The 16,308-nt window shown below is 36.6% G+C and overlaps 1 long non-coding RNA gene across 2 annotated transcripts; it reads right to left on the bottom strand.

The window, feature by feature from the left end:
• Positions 1–5,824: 5,824 nt before the first annotated feature.
• LOC109106725 lies at positions 5,825–15,967 on the bottom strand. 2 transcript variants are annotated; one of them, XR_006162007.1, is made up of 5 exons: positions 15,769–15,965; positions 15,608–15,674; positions 11,166–11,258; positions 7,081–10,210; positions 5,825–5,885 (listed from the first exon to the last, which is right to left on the bottom strand). It is a non-coding gene; the product is annotated as an uncharacterized LOC109106725 (long non-coding RNA). The 2 variants fall into 2 exon arrangements; XR_006162006.1 differs by lacking the exon at positions 5,825–5,885 and having other exon boundaries at positions 8,049–10,210; positions 15,769–15,967.
• Positions 15,968–16,308: the final 341 nt, after the last annotated feature.

The following is a 16,308-nucleotide window of genomic DNA, read 5'->3' on the forward strand; positions in this document are numbered from 1 at the left end:
TTTCAATTACTGCAACAGTTTAAATGTCCGTGTCTGATTGGAATGTGTTGGGAATTGGCACAAAAGGTCCTGTGTGGAACGGCTCCAAGTCATTGCCACTCACGCCGTCAGTCTGGACGCCCTCCAAGGTTATTTCATCGATGGCTGCTGCATCTTCCAATTCCCTCGACCCCTGATAGTACACAATACACTCTCTCCCTCTCTTTCTTTCTCTTTCAAACACACACACAATCAGTGATAAAGTAAACCACCCTCCTAATCCTGTATTACTTTGATTTATGTGTTGTTTGTTTTCTCAAAGCAATTAGATTACTTATCAAATTACTGGTGTGGATTTAATGTAATTAATTTTGTCTGTGCCACTTTGAGATTTCAGCTCTGCTATACAGTATATGTGTTTTTAGTTTATACTGTATGAAACACATAGATTGCATATAGGTTCAGACAGATGTAGAAAATGCCCTTGTTGTGACACTTGCAGTTAGGAACAATGGGTAGGTTGGTATTACTTTTAGATCAGGTAGAAATTTTACAACTCATGCTTGTTGAAAAACAAATTTGTTTTGACATTTCAGCAAAATGTTATCATGTTGTTTTTTGCAAGTTTACGGTCACTTTTAGTGAAATGTCCAGTAAAAGGCTCTAAGAGTATGTTACATTTTCTCAGAAATAGATGAATAAGAATGAGACAAGTGTAAAAAATTACTCTGGACTGGAGGGTGGTAAATGGTTTTTGTTCAAATCAGAGCATAAACAACGTAGAAAACGTACCCACGTGACGCAGCTGACACAGAATTGCATATGCTGTATGGCACCAGGGTGACGCGGAAGAGATGAATGTTAAATAAAGTCGTTATTTTTGTTTTCTGAACCCATTTTAACAATCATAACATCATCCAATAAGGCCGATCATTACACACTGGCAGTTGGGTTTCCAGCCAATGACTGCATTTAATTTGACCTTACTGTAATTCAATTACATTTTCAGTTTGAATAGAGAATATAGGAAGCAAATTTATTCTTTATTTAAAAAAAATTAAATAAAAAAAATTAAATGACCAGAAAGTCATCAAGATTTTATTGTTTTCGACACATAGGCTATAGCAATAAGTGAAGAAAGATTAATGAAGTTTGGTATAATGATGAGCTGTTAACTGTAACTGGTGATAAATGAATATTCATATTTAATTATACAACATGCATGATTTATTTCATTTATTCATTTATTTATTTATTTAGGCTGAAATGATATAACTAAACAGCAATGGAAAGCCTATTCATCCAAATCTCTTGATGCTTCAAGATGTTCATGAAGAGATTGTAAAATAAATCCAAATGAAAGGCCTACCTTTATAAAAAAAAAAAAAAAAGACACATTGACAGAACTTTAGAATGGCATCATGCTAGCTATGCAGAATTACATCAATCACACATTACATCAATCACAGTTTCTTATTGTTTGAAACGACAAAATGTGAGGCATTTAAGAATGTTATGTTTTTAGTGCATATTCTGACCTGGATGAAGACATTAGTTTATTTCTGAATGGGAAGCGTTCAAGAAGTTTTATGTAACATGAGCAATTTGAAGTTGTATCTCACTAGAAATTGAATGTATGAGGGTTCTTTTGTATACGTACATTAATTCATTCTACACATTTAAAATGTTTGTTATTTGGTGAATAAAAAGTAATTGATATCCTGTGTCTGACCATTTTTAGGTAAATTCAACCTTTTTCCTGTTGGATGATTATTATTAATAATAATTTAGTAGATGAACTGTTGCTTTCTAACAATTTAATATCGCTCAATTTTTATAGATAGTTAGTTATGCAATGGATTGAGAAATACATTATATGATGGAATCTACCCAAACAAATTGAGTGCATTTTATTATGTTGGTTGTTGACATATCACTGCACTTTCAAAGGGAAATCTCTAGTGAGTGTCACTAAAAGGTTAATGCTGTATCACGTTTGAAAATAAAATCCCACCTACAATAAACCCTACCCTAAACCTAACTGATAGTGTTAACTAAAGCATTTTAGCTTGTTTCTAGAAGCCTTTTATGGATTGTTGTGAATTGTGTTTTACAGGACTCAAGATACAAATGTAGCTGGTCTCTGTAATGCAAACATGAATATGTATTAGTTTAGATATCATGCACTATGGTAAAGATGTTTTGAGATCATAAAATAATATTGTGCAAGGAACTGTGTGGAAACAAATCTTTATTAATCAATAGATAATCTGTCCTGTAATCACAATTTGTGTGAAAAGAAATGAAAGTTGTTGGTGTTTTACTGGAGCTAGTGTTCATTTCAGCTGAAAACTGCAGTGAATTTTATGTAGGTACGTATTTGAAGTTGCAAAAATGTAGTTAGATGCACATTTTCCCATTGTGCCTATATTGAAATTTTTAGAAGTTTTGAGGATTTGTTGTCTTCCCAAAATGGGTTCATTTTTATATATAAAACATTGCCTTCTTGATGTTAATATTGGCCTCTAGCAGAACACCGAGACCCCTTCTTCCCCCTTCAAACTCAGACCTAAAAGATTATTATAAATTAGAACAAAGGGGGGATGAGAGCAGGATTAAGGATGCTGCATAATCTAAAACAAAGGAAGCTTTTTCCAAAAGGGGTGACGGGGCAGATTAGGACTGTGTCAGTTAGTGCTTATGGGACTTTTCCCACTTGTTCTCTTTACCCACCTCCTCTGGTACACCATCACTGCCGTAATGAGGTAGCATGGGAAATCGACATAATACTATAGCTAATGAGGTCGAGGAAGGCAGATTTTATTAGGTTAGTGGAATACGCACAGGCATTGTGCATCTCTTTTGGTGTCTTTCAGAACAATGACTTAGACTTCAACAATCGAGCCTGACGACGATTGAGTCCAATAATATTATGCCAATAGTGATGTAAGACGATGCTAGCAAAGCAAGGGTGAGGGTGCTGAGATATGCGCTGTAATTGAGCAGTTGGAGCAATTGGAGGCCATAGAACGCACTTTTAATTTCATCACTCCGTCAGATTTTATTAAAACTCATTTGTCATGAAGAAGAGAGCGAGAGGTTGGGCCATGTGTCGGAGGCTGGATTGCCATTGCCTGGGGATTGGAAGAGTAGAAGGAATTGTGATATTGGAGAGATTGATGACAATGCTTGGTTTTTAGGCATAAGCGGCAGAAGAATCCCTTCCACATTATATACGCAAATATCAGCCCAGTCATCAAGCCCATTTGTTACTGTCTAAGGAGGTCAGTGTCAGTGTGTGTCATGCATTGTGGGATAGGTTGCATGAGAACGAAAAACCCGAGCAGGATAATTATCAGTCACATTGATCCAAAGTCCAAGTGCAGTGAATTTAACAAGTGTATTGAATTGGCGTTAATAGCTGTTTTTCCTCACAGGCTAATGAGATTACTTCAGCCTGCCGTCATTCTTGTTTTTTTGGTTGAAGAAATAGAAAGCCTTGTTTGTTGCTGGCATTATTTGTTGTTGCGTTGTGTTTTGTTTTGTTTTGTTTTGTTTTGTTTTGTTTTCACAGGAGACTTTAAAAGAGGGCACACATATGCTAGTTAGTTCTCAGATAGGGCTGATAGCTTAGTCTTGGCACACAGTTTTTGAAGTGTCATCAAAGTGTAAACCCCCGTCTCCCCTCCTTCTTTCTTTTCCTCTGAACTCTCTCTGTCCTCTACACTGTCATCCCACCAAACCTCGGCAGCTCCATCACGCCTCCTTCAATCAAAGCAAATTAAATGATTCATTATTTCTTCCCACCCACCAAAAGATGTAGAAACATGAAAAATAAAAGAAAGGCACGAGTGAGAACGACTTTCACATCTTCTCCCATTCACATTTTCACACAGTACATGTGTGCTACTAAAGAACAGCACCCCCCCCCCCCCCCAAAAAAAAAAAAGAAAGAAAGGGAGAATAAAATGAAGTGTGACAACATATGAATTTCAAATTTGCGGAGAGACATCAAAGCGCACAATCCTTGGTGCCTTCGACAAGGACGCACACTGATTTTTAATCCGGTCCCCTCGATTGTATCACCACCCTAACGAAGAGTTGAGCAGGGCCCTGCCAGAGAGAGTGGCACTGGGCAGAGGGAGATAGAGAGAGGGAAAGATCAGAGACGAGAGAAGAAGAGATGGAGGAGGAGGAAGGCGAGAAGAAAGGGGAAGCTTTTCCAAACAGAGGCGGTCGAGCCCTTTGTTGTCGTCTCGATCAGAGGGGCCCTTTCATCGGAGCAGGAACCGTTTTCACTCCTCTCAGTTTTGGTAAGGGAGAGTGATATTGTGTGTGTGTGCGCGTGTGTATGTGTGTGTGTGTGCACGTGCACGTGCAAGTGTTTGGAGTTGGTGCGTAACTCTCGAACATCAGGCCATTCCTTTTTCTTCAAAGTCCTGAAACTCTATTTTAAAAAATATATTCTCTCACTGAAACTGCGCTTGTTACATAAACATTAAATTAATATCTTAAAGGGACTGTCCACTCAAAAATAAAAATTCTATCATCATTTCCTCACCCTCATGTCTTTTTCCAAACCTATATGACTAACATTCTTCTGTAGAACATAAAATATGTTTTAAAGAATGTTGGTTTTAAAAAAACTTATATTTTATTTTTTTTTCTATACAATGGAAGTCAACCAAACTGTTTGGTTTAAGAATTTTTCATTTTGTGTGGACTATCCCTTGAATTATGTTTGTAATATTTTGTTTTGGTGGCTTAATGCAGGAATTGTGCATGTACAGTATGTCGCTTCAGAAAAAAAGGCATCTTAGATAAAGTTAAGATGGTAAATTTTCCTGCAAGTTGTCAGTCCTAGACTTTATCAGCTGAATTTACTAGAATGACCAGCCAACTGGCCAATAACTATTTACTTGCCAAAGCCCTTTTTACTTAGACTTGTTGCTTGGTGAGTGTTAATTTTCGACCCTGCTTGTAAGCATAACCAAATAAAAAAGTTTTGTGCAGTCACACATTTGGAGTAACTGATGCAACAGCTCTCTGAGCATACGGCGACAGTGCAGAGAGACAGAACAGACATACAATACCAGCACTGCTATGGTGCCAGTCAGTGTGGCTAAGCAACTAGAGGAAAGAGAGCCATACTTAAGTGACAGCATGAGAGAGAGTTCACAGCCAGGTATACTGCAAGGAAAAGCTGCCTCCAAGTAGTGTCAGGGGGTCAAATCCTAACTGGCTTTTACACATTTTACACACAAACACATTTGCTTGCTCTCTCCATCAAACGAGGAGCTTTACTACCAACACAAACACAGGGTTAAAGATCTCAGTTGACAGTACAAGTACCCTTGAGTACAGCACCCTAGATTGCTCCAAGGAAACTGTCTTTGCAGGTAGTAACTTTAATTTCCACTAAATACTATAGTAATATACAGAAAACACACATTTTACAAAATATAGCTGCTTACATTTTTATTGTTTTTAAGGCATCTTCATAATTACATCACACATAATAAAGCATCAAGAGTTTGTAAACACTTTTTTTTAAATTAAACAATTCAATTCAATTCAATTCAAGTTTATTTGTATAGCGCTTTTTACGATACAAATCATTACAAAGCAACTTTACAGAAAATTAAGTTTCTACAATATTTAGTAGTAGCTTATCAGTGGTGACTGTCATTTCATGTGCATATAGCAGAAATGTTCAGAAAAATCAATAAAAAAGACGTAAACAAACAGACGATTAACACTATTAACAGCAATTATGCAATCAAACTTATAGCAAAATGTGGTAGTTCTGTATGTTGTCTCTGGGTAAGCATCATCTGAGGTCCTCTGAGGGGCTGGCATCATCTCTTCTCAGGTCTTCTGGATCCAGACTGGAGCTTGTGTAAATCCTAGTTACCACGGGATGTAAATCCCGTGGCAAAGCAGAGAAACAAATAGAGACATAATTAGCGTAGCTGCTGTTCCAGCCAAGTAAAATTTTTTCTTTTAACCCAAGCTAAAGAATAATAATGCACATTTGATCAGATATAACTGCAGTCCAAAATTATGAGATGCATTATTTGAATGCTTGGCCAAAGAGGTGTGTTTTTAATCTAGATTTAAACAGAGAGAGTGTGTCTGAGCCCCGAACATTATCAGGAAGGCTATTCCAGAGTTTGGGAGCCAAATGCGAAAAAGCTCTACCTCCTTTAGTGGACTTTGCTATCCTAGGTACTATTAAAAGTCCAGCGTTTTGTGACCTTAGGGAGCGTGATGGGTTGTAGCGGTGGTAGAAGACTAGTTAGGTACGCAGGAGCTAAGCCATTAAGGGCCTTATAAGTAAGTAATAATATTTTGTAACTGATACGGAACTTAATAGGTAGCCAGTGCAGAGACTGTAGTATTGGGGTAATATGATCATATTTTCTTGACCTGGTAAGGACTTTGGACTACCTGTAGCTTGTTTATTGAGGATGCAGGACAACCACCTAGCAGTGCATTACAATAGTCCAGTCTAGAGGTCATGAATGCATGAACTAGCTTTTCTGCATCAGGAACAGGTAACATGTTTCGTAGCTTGGCAATGTTTCTAAGATGGAAGAATGCTGTTTTTGTAACATGGGAAATATGATTTTCAAAAGACAAGTTACTGTCTAATATAACACCCAGATTTTTTACAGTAGAGGAAGTAACAGTACATCCGTCTAGTTGCAAATTGTAATCTACGAGATTCTGTGTAATGTTTTCTGGTCCAATAAGTAATATCTCTGTCTTATCTGAAATGACAATATCGATAATAAAAAACATTTTGTTATTTTTAATAACAATAATAATAATACTTATTATTTTTATATTTAATTTTAATGATAATGGTTGTAATTATTGTGCTTATTATTATATTTATGAATAATGAATAAAAAATTAATAATAATAATAATAATAATAATAATAATAATAATAATAATAATAATAATAATAATAATAATAATAATAATAAAGCAAATATTGAAAATGCAGTCTGTTTGTGTGTGTTATAGAGACAGAAAGAGAGAGTAAAGTGTTGGGATGTGACACTTTTGGTAACATCATGCCCCATGGCCTTACCTGAGTGCATATGGTATGAAAATGACCTATGGGCACCACACCTGTTCCATTCTACATCTTGCACATGCCGCCCTGCAAGATACAAAGAAGTGTGAATGTGAGACTGTGTAAAGTGTGACCTCACTTAAAATGAACGAACACATTTGCACATTGTCATTCCGTGGAGTGCACATTTTCCAGGAAACAATTTCCTAATTTATAAACGTGTTAATCACAGGTAATGTTCATAAATCTGCACATGATCTCAAACAAATTGCCCTGCTATTTTTCGATTCCTGGCACAGTCTTCAAACATCTTGAAATTCGAGAGCTGAGGTTTGTGCCACAGTAAATAGTTGTTCTTTGTTTCTGACTCCCCATGCAACAGCAAAGTGTCCTGATGGGCTAACAGAGTAGGGACTGTTGAGGGACTCTCTATTGCATCTACAACTGAAACTTTTTTGGGTTGTGAGGGAGAGAGCTGAACTGAAATCCCTCATAGGTCCACAGCTACCTTGAGAAAGAAGCTGTGACTCAAAATCTTGTACCCATGGAACTGAGTTTGAGGGTTTACATGCTTCCTTTCTTTTTCAGGTCCTCCTCATCCCCTTAGCAGGAAAGTGTGATATATCACATGTAATATGTTGTTTATATTGTATACTTTAAAGCAGCTTTCAGGGGACAAAAAAGCATTTAATGGAGGAAAAGCGATAAATATATATTTATATATACATATTTGTTGTTTTTTTTCTATTCATCAAAGAATCCTAAAAAAAAAAAATTAATAAATAAATGTAACACTGATAATAATAGTAAGATTTTGTATTCTTGAATAAAAACCAAAACAGCATATTACAATGGTTCCTGAAGGATTGTGTGACACTGGAAACTGGAACAATAGCTGCTGAAAAGTCAGCTTTGACATCAGATCAATAAATAACATTTTTAGATATATTAAAATAGAAAATAGTTATTATAAATTGCAGTAATATTTTCCAATAATACTTTTTATTGTTTTTATTGTATTTCTGATCAAACACTCTATAAAATGTTGGGTTGTTTCAAGAAAACACATTGCCTTGTAGACCTAAAAACTTACAAGTCTCTGAAGTCCCATCTTAACTGCCTGTGATTCTACATCAAATCTCAAGTCACTTTCTTAGTGTAAGTGTGGCTCAAGTCCGAGTCTTTTCTGACAGAAAGATGTTAGTATGAGAGAGAAGAGTGTATGTATGTGTGTAAGGACAGTAAAGCGATAGAGATGTGCTTGGTTCGAGAGTGTAAGAGAGAGAGATAGAGAGATTCACCGTGCACTGCCTCCGGCTACCATTATGTCTTCCATTTGTCTGTAGAAGTATGGGTCAGTGTGTGTGAGAGGGAGTTTGTGTCTGTTTGCTGTGGTTAGACGTATGTGTGTGTGTTGGAGGACAGGGGTTGTTCTCATTATCATGTGGTGTGTGTGATTAGCAGGCTAGCTGCTGCAGTAGGCAGGCTGCATCGTTTACCATGCTGTCAACACTACAGCCTTCCACTGAGCCCTGCTATTACTCACCATACAACACACACACACACACACACACACACACACACACACACACACACACACTTCAACGTGCTCACTACATGTGTGGGTGTGCATGACCAAGACAAAATGCAGCAGAACTGCACGAGAGCATTCATATACATAATTTCCATAGTATCAAACTCAAATCAAATCAGCGCATATATAATTGAGAGTGATGGCAAAAGAAAAAAAAAATTTTTTTTTTTTGCACAGATCCTTGAATGTTACTGAGATAAATCAACAGCACAAGCCAGATTAACTGACACCGACAGTTGAACCGTAAATGCATACAGTATGAATACACAGATTTCTGCACACAAGGAGTATGAAAAACAAATCAACAAAGCCTGTCATAAAAGCATGGGCGGCTGGTGGCAGCCCGAAACGATTCTTCAGCATTGGAGTGTGATAAAAAACAAAAAAATCTAAATATTTTTAATTGGCAGAAAAGGTAGATAATTTTGAAGGTTAAAGAAGTTTGGTAATTCAGAAGAACTCAAAAATAAGGGCCACAATCAAAGATGCCTCCTCTTAAAAAACACTTCCCCACCCCAAAGATGGAAAAGAAAAGAGCATGAGAGAGAAAGCGCATCTAAAAGAAATGGAGGGATTAGGGCTTTGCAAGAGTTAACTACGCTCTTTTTGCGTGGGGACCTGCAGGATTATAGATAACAAATGTTAGCAGAGCGCTCTGACCTGCTTGCTGAAAGAAAAGTGTGTCTGTTCATGCTAAAACAGCAGAGTCTGCATTGGCAATGCTGCTTAGAGAAGGAAAAGAAAAGGCGTGCAGAAGAAAAAGATAAAAAGAGGAGTATCAGAGCAGGTGGGAAGAGTGAAAGAAGGGAACATAAGAAGAAAAAGAAGGGTCGCTTGTAAGTTGCACGCTTGCCAGGACACAGTCGGGGTGGTGTATCATGCAGCGATTGTTAATTAATGAAGCGATTAATTGTGTCGATTGAGGAGATTTTCAGCAAAGTGCAAACCTTAAGCGGATTTACACTGAGTCTACAGGCTCTGAGTGTGTGAGTTACACTTTCCACTCAAGCAAACAAGCCAAATCTCGTCTAAGCCTTCCTATAAACTCTTATTGCTAATCATCAGCCATGCATTCCCAGCATGCTCTGGCCTTTTCTCCCTCCCAGTCCATTCCAGGACCTGCAGGGCTGAAATTGCAGTTGGGGCCTGGGGGATTCAGGCTTTGCTATCTTGACTGACCCAAGCACCAGCTGCTCTCAGACCGGTCAATCCTCAATTAAAAGCAGTCTAATTTAATTCAGTTAGTGCTTGCCCACCGACGACATCGAGACAGGAGCACTTGGTGTCTGGTCGTGACCCTTTTCGGGCTGGAGCTGGTCTGGCCACTCTGCTGTTTGCCATCTCCTAACCAGTCCAAAACACACATGTAACCCTGTGGCTAGAAGTTCAGTGCAAGCATATTGTGGTGATCTCAAAGCATCTGTTGCTAAAGCAGCCTTTCTTGATATAATACGGTTGAATTCATATACAAATGCCCCTTGATCCCATCATTAGCTCTTTCAGTGGACTTCTCAGATGTCTCCAAAGCAAGTCATTCGTTCTTCTTTGAGCCTAACAAAACACAAAAGCAGGAAAAATAGACAGAATGAGTAAACACAGTGGAACTCCACGGAATGACCGAAGGGAACGATTTGGGTTCATTAGGCATGCATTAACATGAATTACTATCTAATTAAAAGAAAGCAACTCGTTAATAAGTTTGGTGAGGGCTCTCTTGAGTGTGCAGTGACATGTGGAATTCTGCGGCTTTGCGCTGGCTAAGCCTCACTGTGACTGCCACCAGGGAAGAGGGACGGCTCTTAAAATACTCCAGTGCAACAGACAGTTTACATGTGAAAATCCACAAAGGTTCGCCAAATCAATCATTAAATATTTAAGTGACTGAATAATGATTAAATACTTTACACAAGGTTCTTAGAAATTCTGCTGTTACCAAGCTGAGTTTGATGAAAGAAAGAAAAGAAACATCTGTGGATTTTCTGATAATAATGCTCTGTAAGCAGTATTGTTGGCAAACTACTAATCATAATTTATATTTGACACGTTAGCAATTCAAGCAACATCACTATATATACATAAAAATAAATATATATAGTTTTTGCAAAAAAAAAAATGCTAAATATATATTTTGTGCATGATAGCAATAAAATAATACGCAAGTAAATTAATGCATTTATTATATTATTAATTCTATAAAAATATAGAATTAATTAATTTAATATATAAATGTATATTTAAATAAATAAATGCATCATATAAATGTAATGTTATATAAATAAATTGTGTATGTGTGTAGATTATTGCTAACCATTCACAAATAAAAAAAAAAGAAAAAGAAGAGAAAGAAATGGAAAATATTGTGTCTTTGAAACGGTGATGAGTAATACATAAAATAAATATTATCTATAATACACGAATACACAACTTTTAAAAATATTATTTAACACAAAATATATAATTATTAAAATAACTGTAAAATTATGTTAGATTATATGATGTGTATCACCTTTTTTTTCTCTGCATCTGTTTTCACAGAAGGCAAATTATGTTTGCATGATATTTTCTCTATCATCATCATCAGCTTTCAGCTCCATTAGTCCTGTCAGGAGAGATGATGAAACTCGATCAGCATCAAGCTGTGTATTATTATAAACATAAATCTATAAAAAGAACATCATGGTTACACTTTATAGAAACTGTCATGAATAAGTCATCATTAAACATTTCAGAATGTTTATGGGATGGTTAGATAATATACAGTACATTAATATAATATAATATAACTGAAATATACAACTGAAATCATACTTTCATATGTGAATGTGATCGTGAACTAACTGATCATCATTGTATGATGTTTGATAATGACTTGATGAATTAAAGTTATTGTAAATTATCATTTAATGAGATGCAAAACTGAAAAGAGTCACACATATATGGATACATAATATGTTTTAGTGAACAAGACATTCAACAGAAGTATATGATTGAGAGGTTAAGTCCTGAAATCCAAAGAACAATTTGATATCAAGTGAACAGAAAGTATTTGCTATTGCAATCACCTACCAAGCCTGAACATTAATGTAAGCTGTTGATAAGTGACTGCATGGGTGTAGTGGCAGCTTGTCCAACATTACAAACCCACTGCATCACAGGGATTGAGGGGAAAGTGACATTGATTTGATTGACAATTGTGCAGGCAGACAGTGGAAGAGAGACCCAATGTATTCAGTAGCATGCTTCAAACCCCTTCAGCCCACAAGCTGTTTACCACTCTATCAGCTGCTTACCAAGGGTCTGGCTGCCATCCATATTCAGAAGGCACAAATTCCACTGCTTATCTCACAAGCCCCCCTCCAAATGCTCCCTGTTCCCTTCCACACATACATACATACATAAACGCATCTTTATGGACGCAAGTGGCAAGTGCACACCCGGAAGGGGCCAGGATAAAGATCACCTTGAATTCAAAGCAAAGAATTAAGGCCTTGGTGGACAGAACGGACAGCAACACAGTTATGGTGCCCAACTTTGTGTGTGAATGCATGTGAGAGAGAAAAAAAGAGGAAGAGATTACAGAATAAAAAAAACTAAATTAATTAATGGTAATTTAAGATATAAATGACTACATTCATTTGTCCAAAATAGCTGGGAGTATTTTAGAATTGGTGGAAAAGTAAAAAGAAGAAATGCCCAGTGATTTGAGATTTAAAAATGCACTAAAGAATTACAAAAGTAAAGGACGGCCAGTCTCAACAATCTGAAAAAAGTACAGAATGTTTCATCATTATTGTAGATAAAGCATATATTACATGCCATCCGATAAGTGCTAATTTTGTTTAAAATACTCTCTAGGGCCGATGGTTTTTGCACCAGGGGACCCCTGGGGGTCTGTGAAGGTACTGCAGAGGTCTGAGGAGAAGATAAATGAAGCTGAATTTAAATTAACATTATGTTCTGGTGAGCAATATGTAATTTAATAATGCTAGTGTTTTTAATTAAAGATATTACAGACTGGAAAATAAAGCTTTCTATATTGTGGAACCTCTGGGTTGGCTAAATCTCTGTATGCCATGGAGGTCCCTGGGTCTGTAACTGTTGAAAATTCCTATCTAGGATACTGTAAGAATCTGGTGATTTAAAAACATTGTTTAATCTATAAAATACTAGATTAACTAAATGCACTTCTGAGCCTTTCAAAATCCTATGAAATGCTGGTAATGGAAAAATTGAATGCGAGTAGCCTGTAATTTATAAATAGGGCTGCCATCCATTAAAAAGTACCGACTGCACATAGAATTAACTGTGTAAAAAAAAGAAGTCAGGTTAGTCTCTTAGCTGTTTCTCATACACTTTATGTTTTAAAAAGGCTTGTTCTCTGGCTGTGAGGGAAGAGTACCCTTCTCTCTTTGCGCTGGCCAGTGATTGAAGTTAGGAACTCACTCCATGGCTAATTGCACGCCGGTGCTTTCACATGAATATTCATGCCTGCGTCTTCAGGGCCCCGCCTAATTAGCCCAAAGATAAGTCGAGAGTTAGAGAGAGATAGCCCACACCTTTTACAGAAAGGAAAACATTCCCGTTCCATTCCCTCAGGATGCTTGTGGAATCGCCTGAGTTCATTAACCAAAAAAGAGAGAAAGAGGTACCTGAAAAAGCGCAGGATGTGTCTGTAAATTTGTGGCTACTCAGGAAGCATGGGTACCCATTACACATGTCTGTCAAAGTGAACCAGTGAAAACAAACGGGTAGAATGGAATGAGAGGTGAATCTTTAGTGGAGCGAATCTTTAATTAAAACACTCATTTCAGTCGATATGTATGGCACTAATGGAGCTTTCTAAAGTTGGTATAGAATTAGTTTAAGAGCAATTTTGTATCTATTTTTAAAAGTGTCAAAATGGAAATCCCTCAGTAAATTATCTCTACAGTGGCCTACTCCTCATTACAGACAACAATATAGATTATTCATCATAAATATTTTCCCTTGTTTACTATTGTTTTACAACACTACTTTTATTGTTGATAAGCCTACGTGAAACTGAAATATTACAGTTCATTACATACTATTAAGTATGCAGTTAATTTATTACCAACTGATGCTAAAGACCCTGAAGAATTATTTTTAACCCACTTTTGGTCATATTAAAGCTGTAGCTTTATTTTCTAACTCATAGTAGTTGTAGTAGCCTATAGTTTCATGAGTGGTGATAAAACATTTTAGTATGGTAACTGTTGATGGATGCAATAAAATTCATACACATGCAGAAATTTGAATTTCTCTATAGGCCTAAGCGAATGCTGATACAGCCATGAAACAAAAGATAAATGAAAAGTCAAAACAATGAAACTTTATAATCTCTAATATGATAATGAAAGTTTGAGCATTTGGCACCCACAGATAACGTCTAGCGTGTTTTGCTGTTTTCTGAACTTATTCTTCTGTGCACTTTTATGGCTTTTAGTTAATGGAGGGTTTGACAGACCAGACTCTAATTATATTCAAGTGGAGGGGGTCCCTCGTGCAGATTAAAGCACGTGACTACAGACGTGTGAATCGTGAGCGGAGAAAAAAAGAAAGAAAAAACAACTAGCCCAGTAAAAACCAATCTTATATTTTTGTAAACGAAAGGAAACATTATAAAAATTAAAAGTTTTTCATATAGAGCTACTTGAATATCAAAATTAATTAATGAGATAATTATAGCACATTTTCCAGCAAAGACTTTAATTTATTATCTTAATATTTGAATTCAAATCAGCCTGGTTTAACCTAAAGAAAATCAACTTATAACAGAGATAAGTAAAACTTTTTCTGAAACTTCGAGCTATAAAATTCTGTAACCAGATTTAGGCTACATCCTGGATACTCAAAGCCCACAATTGTTTCCTACTGTCTTTCATTGCCATCTTACAAAACAAGGGCTATTATTTGTCTTTTCCTGTATGGCAAATCATTCATCTGCAGGATCAGTGTGATCCTTTCAAACCGCTCTCCATAGCAACGTCGTGCATCCCAGGAAAAATTCACCTCGCTCCACACAAGGCCATATTCTTTGCGAAGGAAAAAAGAAGCATCTGGACGCTTTTTGAACCACTTTTTTTTAGCTGGCAAACTAAGGGAAGAGTTTGACTGAGCTGCTACTGTGACGCAGCTCTCTGGGCATAAATGACCGCTCTTTTTATAGACTTCCAAATGAGAGCAACTGTACAGTGAAACATCCTCATTAACTGCGGCTCTCTGGGGCAGAACCGGCCATAGAATTGCAATCGGCTATACAGTACGATTTAGATAAAAATCCTGTCATCTTCTTTCCTATAACTTTTTTTTTGGCTCACATATTAATTTTCGCCCTGAAATAAATAAATAAATATTTATATAAATATATTGAATTTGTAGGCTAATTTAGCCTAATCGTGGACGCAAAACCATCGCGTTTTTCATTATAAAGAAAATGGTTAAAAATTAGAATTGTTTTTCAATCAAATTCCAACAATATATTCAAAAGGAATTAAGGAGATAGAGTCTAATATAAACGCTCAAAAGCTTTAGATGTAAAGTTAATTCATTCTTGAAACACGTTATGTTCGTTTAGATTCTTTTCTTAAAAACATAAACGTTGTGCTAATTTATTTAAATTACAGTAGCCTACAGGTGTCAACCATCTGAGAAAATCTTATTAAAGTAACCGACATGTTGTTTTATCTGGAATAAAATACACTTAATCATCAGCTGCTCCTTGGAAAAAAATTACATTTCTTCTACAATTGTTACTGCATAGGCTATGTGATAATAACTAAATAAATAACTGGTGGCTTTACATAACCACGCCTTTGACAGAGTGGTGACGAGCACTTGTGACCCCAAGAACATAATTTAGGTTACACTTCCATGAACGCGCGAAGCTCGGACAGATGGACAGATAGGAAAAGCAGTGTGCAAACTTACCACAGAGAAGCCTTTTGGTTTGATGCCTGAATTCTGCGTATGTGATGGCACATTTCCTCGCAAAAGCCTGTGGAAACACCCCATAAGAGCAAGACAAACACACAAACACGAACGTGAACTAAAAAATACAGTGAGGTAAATAATTGAAATAGAAGTGATACCAAAAAAATCTTCTAAAAAAAGCTGTGGTTTTAGATGGAGTCGAACGTGTGCCTGATTGCGGAGTTTTAGACGACTGGAACAGGAGAGATGTAAGATTTGTTTAAAGCCCCACATTTCCATTTAAGAACGTGATTGTGTTTGCAAAGATCCCTTTCAATCTTCGCATCTCCCCCTCTCTACCCCTCAGCGTCTCCGAGGCTGCTTTGCAATTCATAGAATTGGTAATTTGCTATTGGGACAAAACGTGAAGGGAAAAATAATCAGATCAGCCGGGAAAGGAATACGGAGGAGGCCAGAAGGGAGAAACACTGGATTTCTCTCAAAGTTACGATTTAGAAAAATGCTTCGAGTTAAGATATTGTCAACACACCGCAGCTTTGTGTGGACTTTGTACGTTTGTTAAAATTTGTTGGCTTAAATATGAGTTTATTAAGCCAACAACTTAAGTTTACTAATTTGTAAATGCTAATGTGGAATTTGACTTAAATTTACTCCCAGTGAAATTTACATGAAATATTAAAACGCGTATACACTGCATA

This window comes from Cyprinus carpio, chromosome A16, assembly GCF_018340385.1.
Source record: "Cyprinus carpio isolate SPL01 chromosome A16, ASM1834038v1, whole genome shotgun sequence".
Classification (NCBI taxonomy): Eukaryota; Metazoa; Chordata; class Actinopteri; order Cypriniformes; family Cyprinidae; genus Cyprinus; species Cyprinus carpio.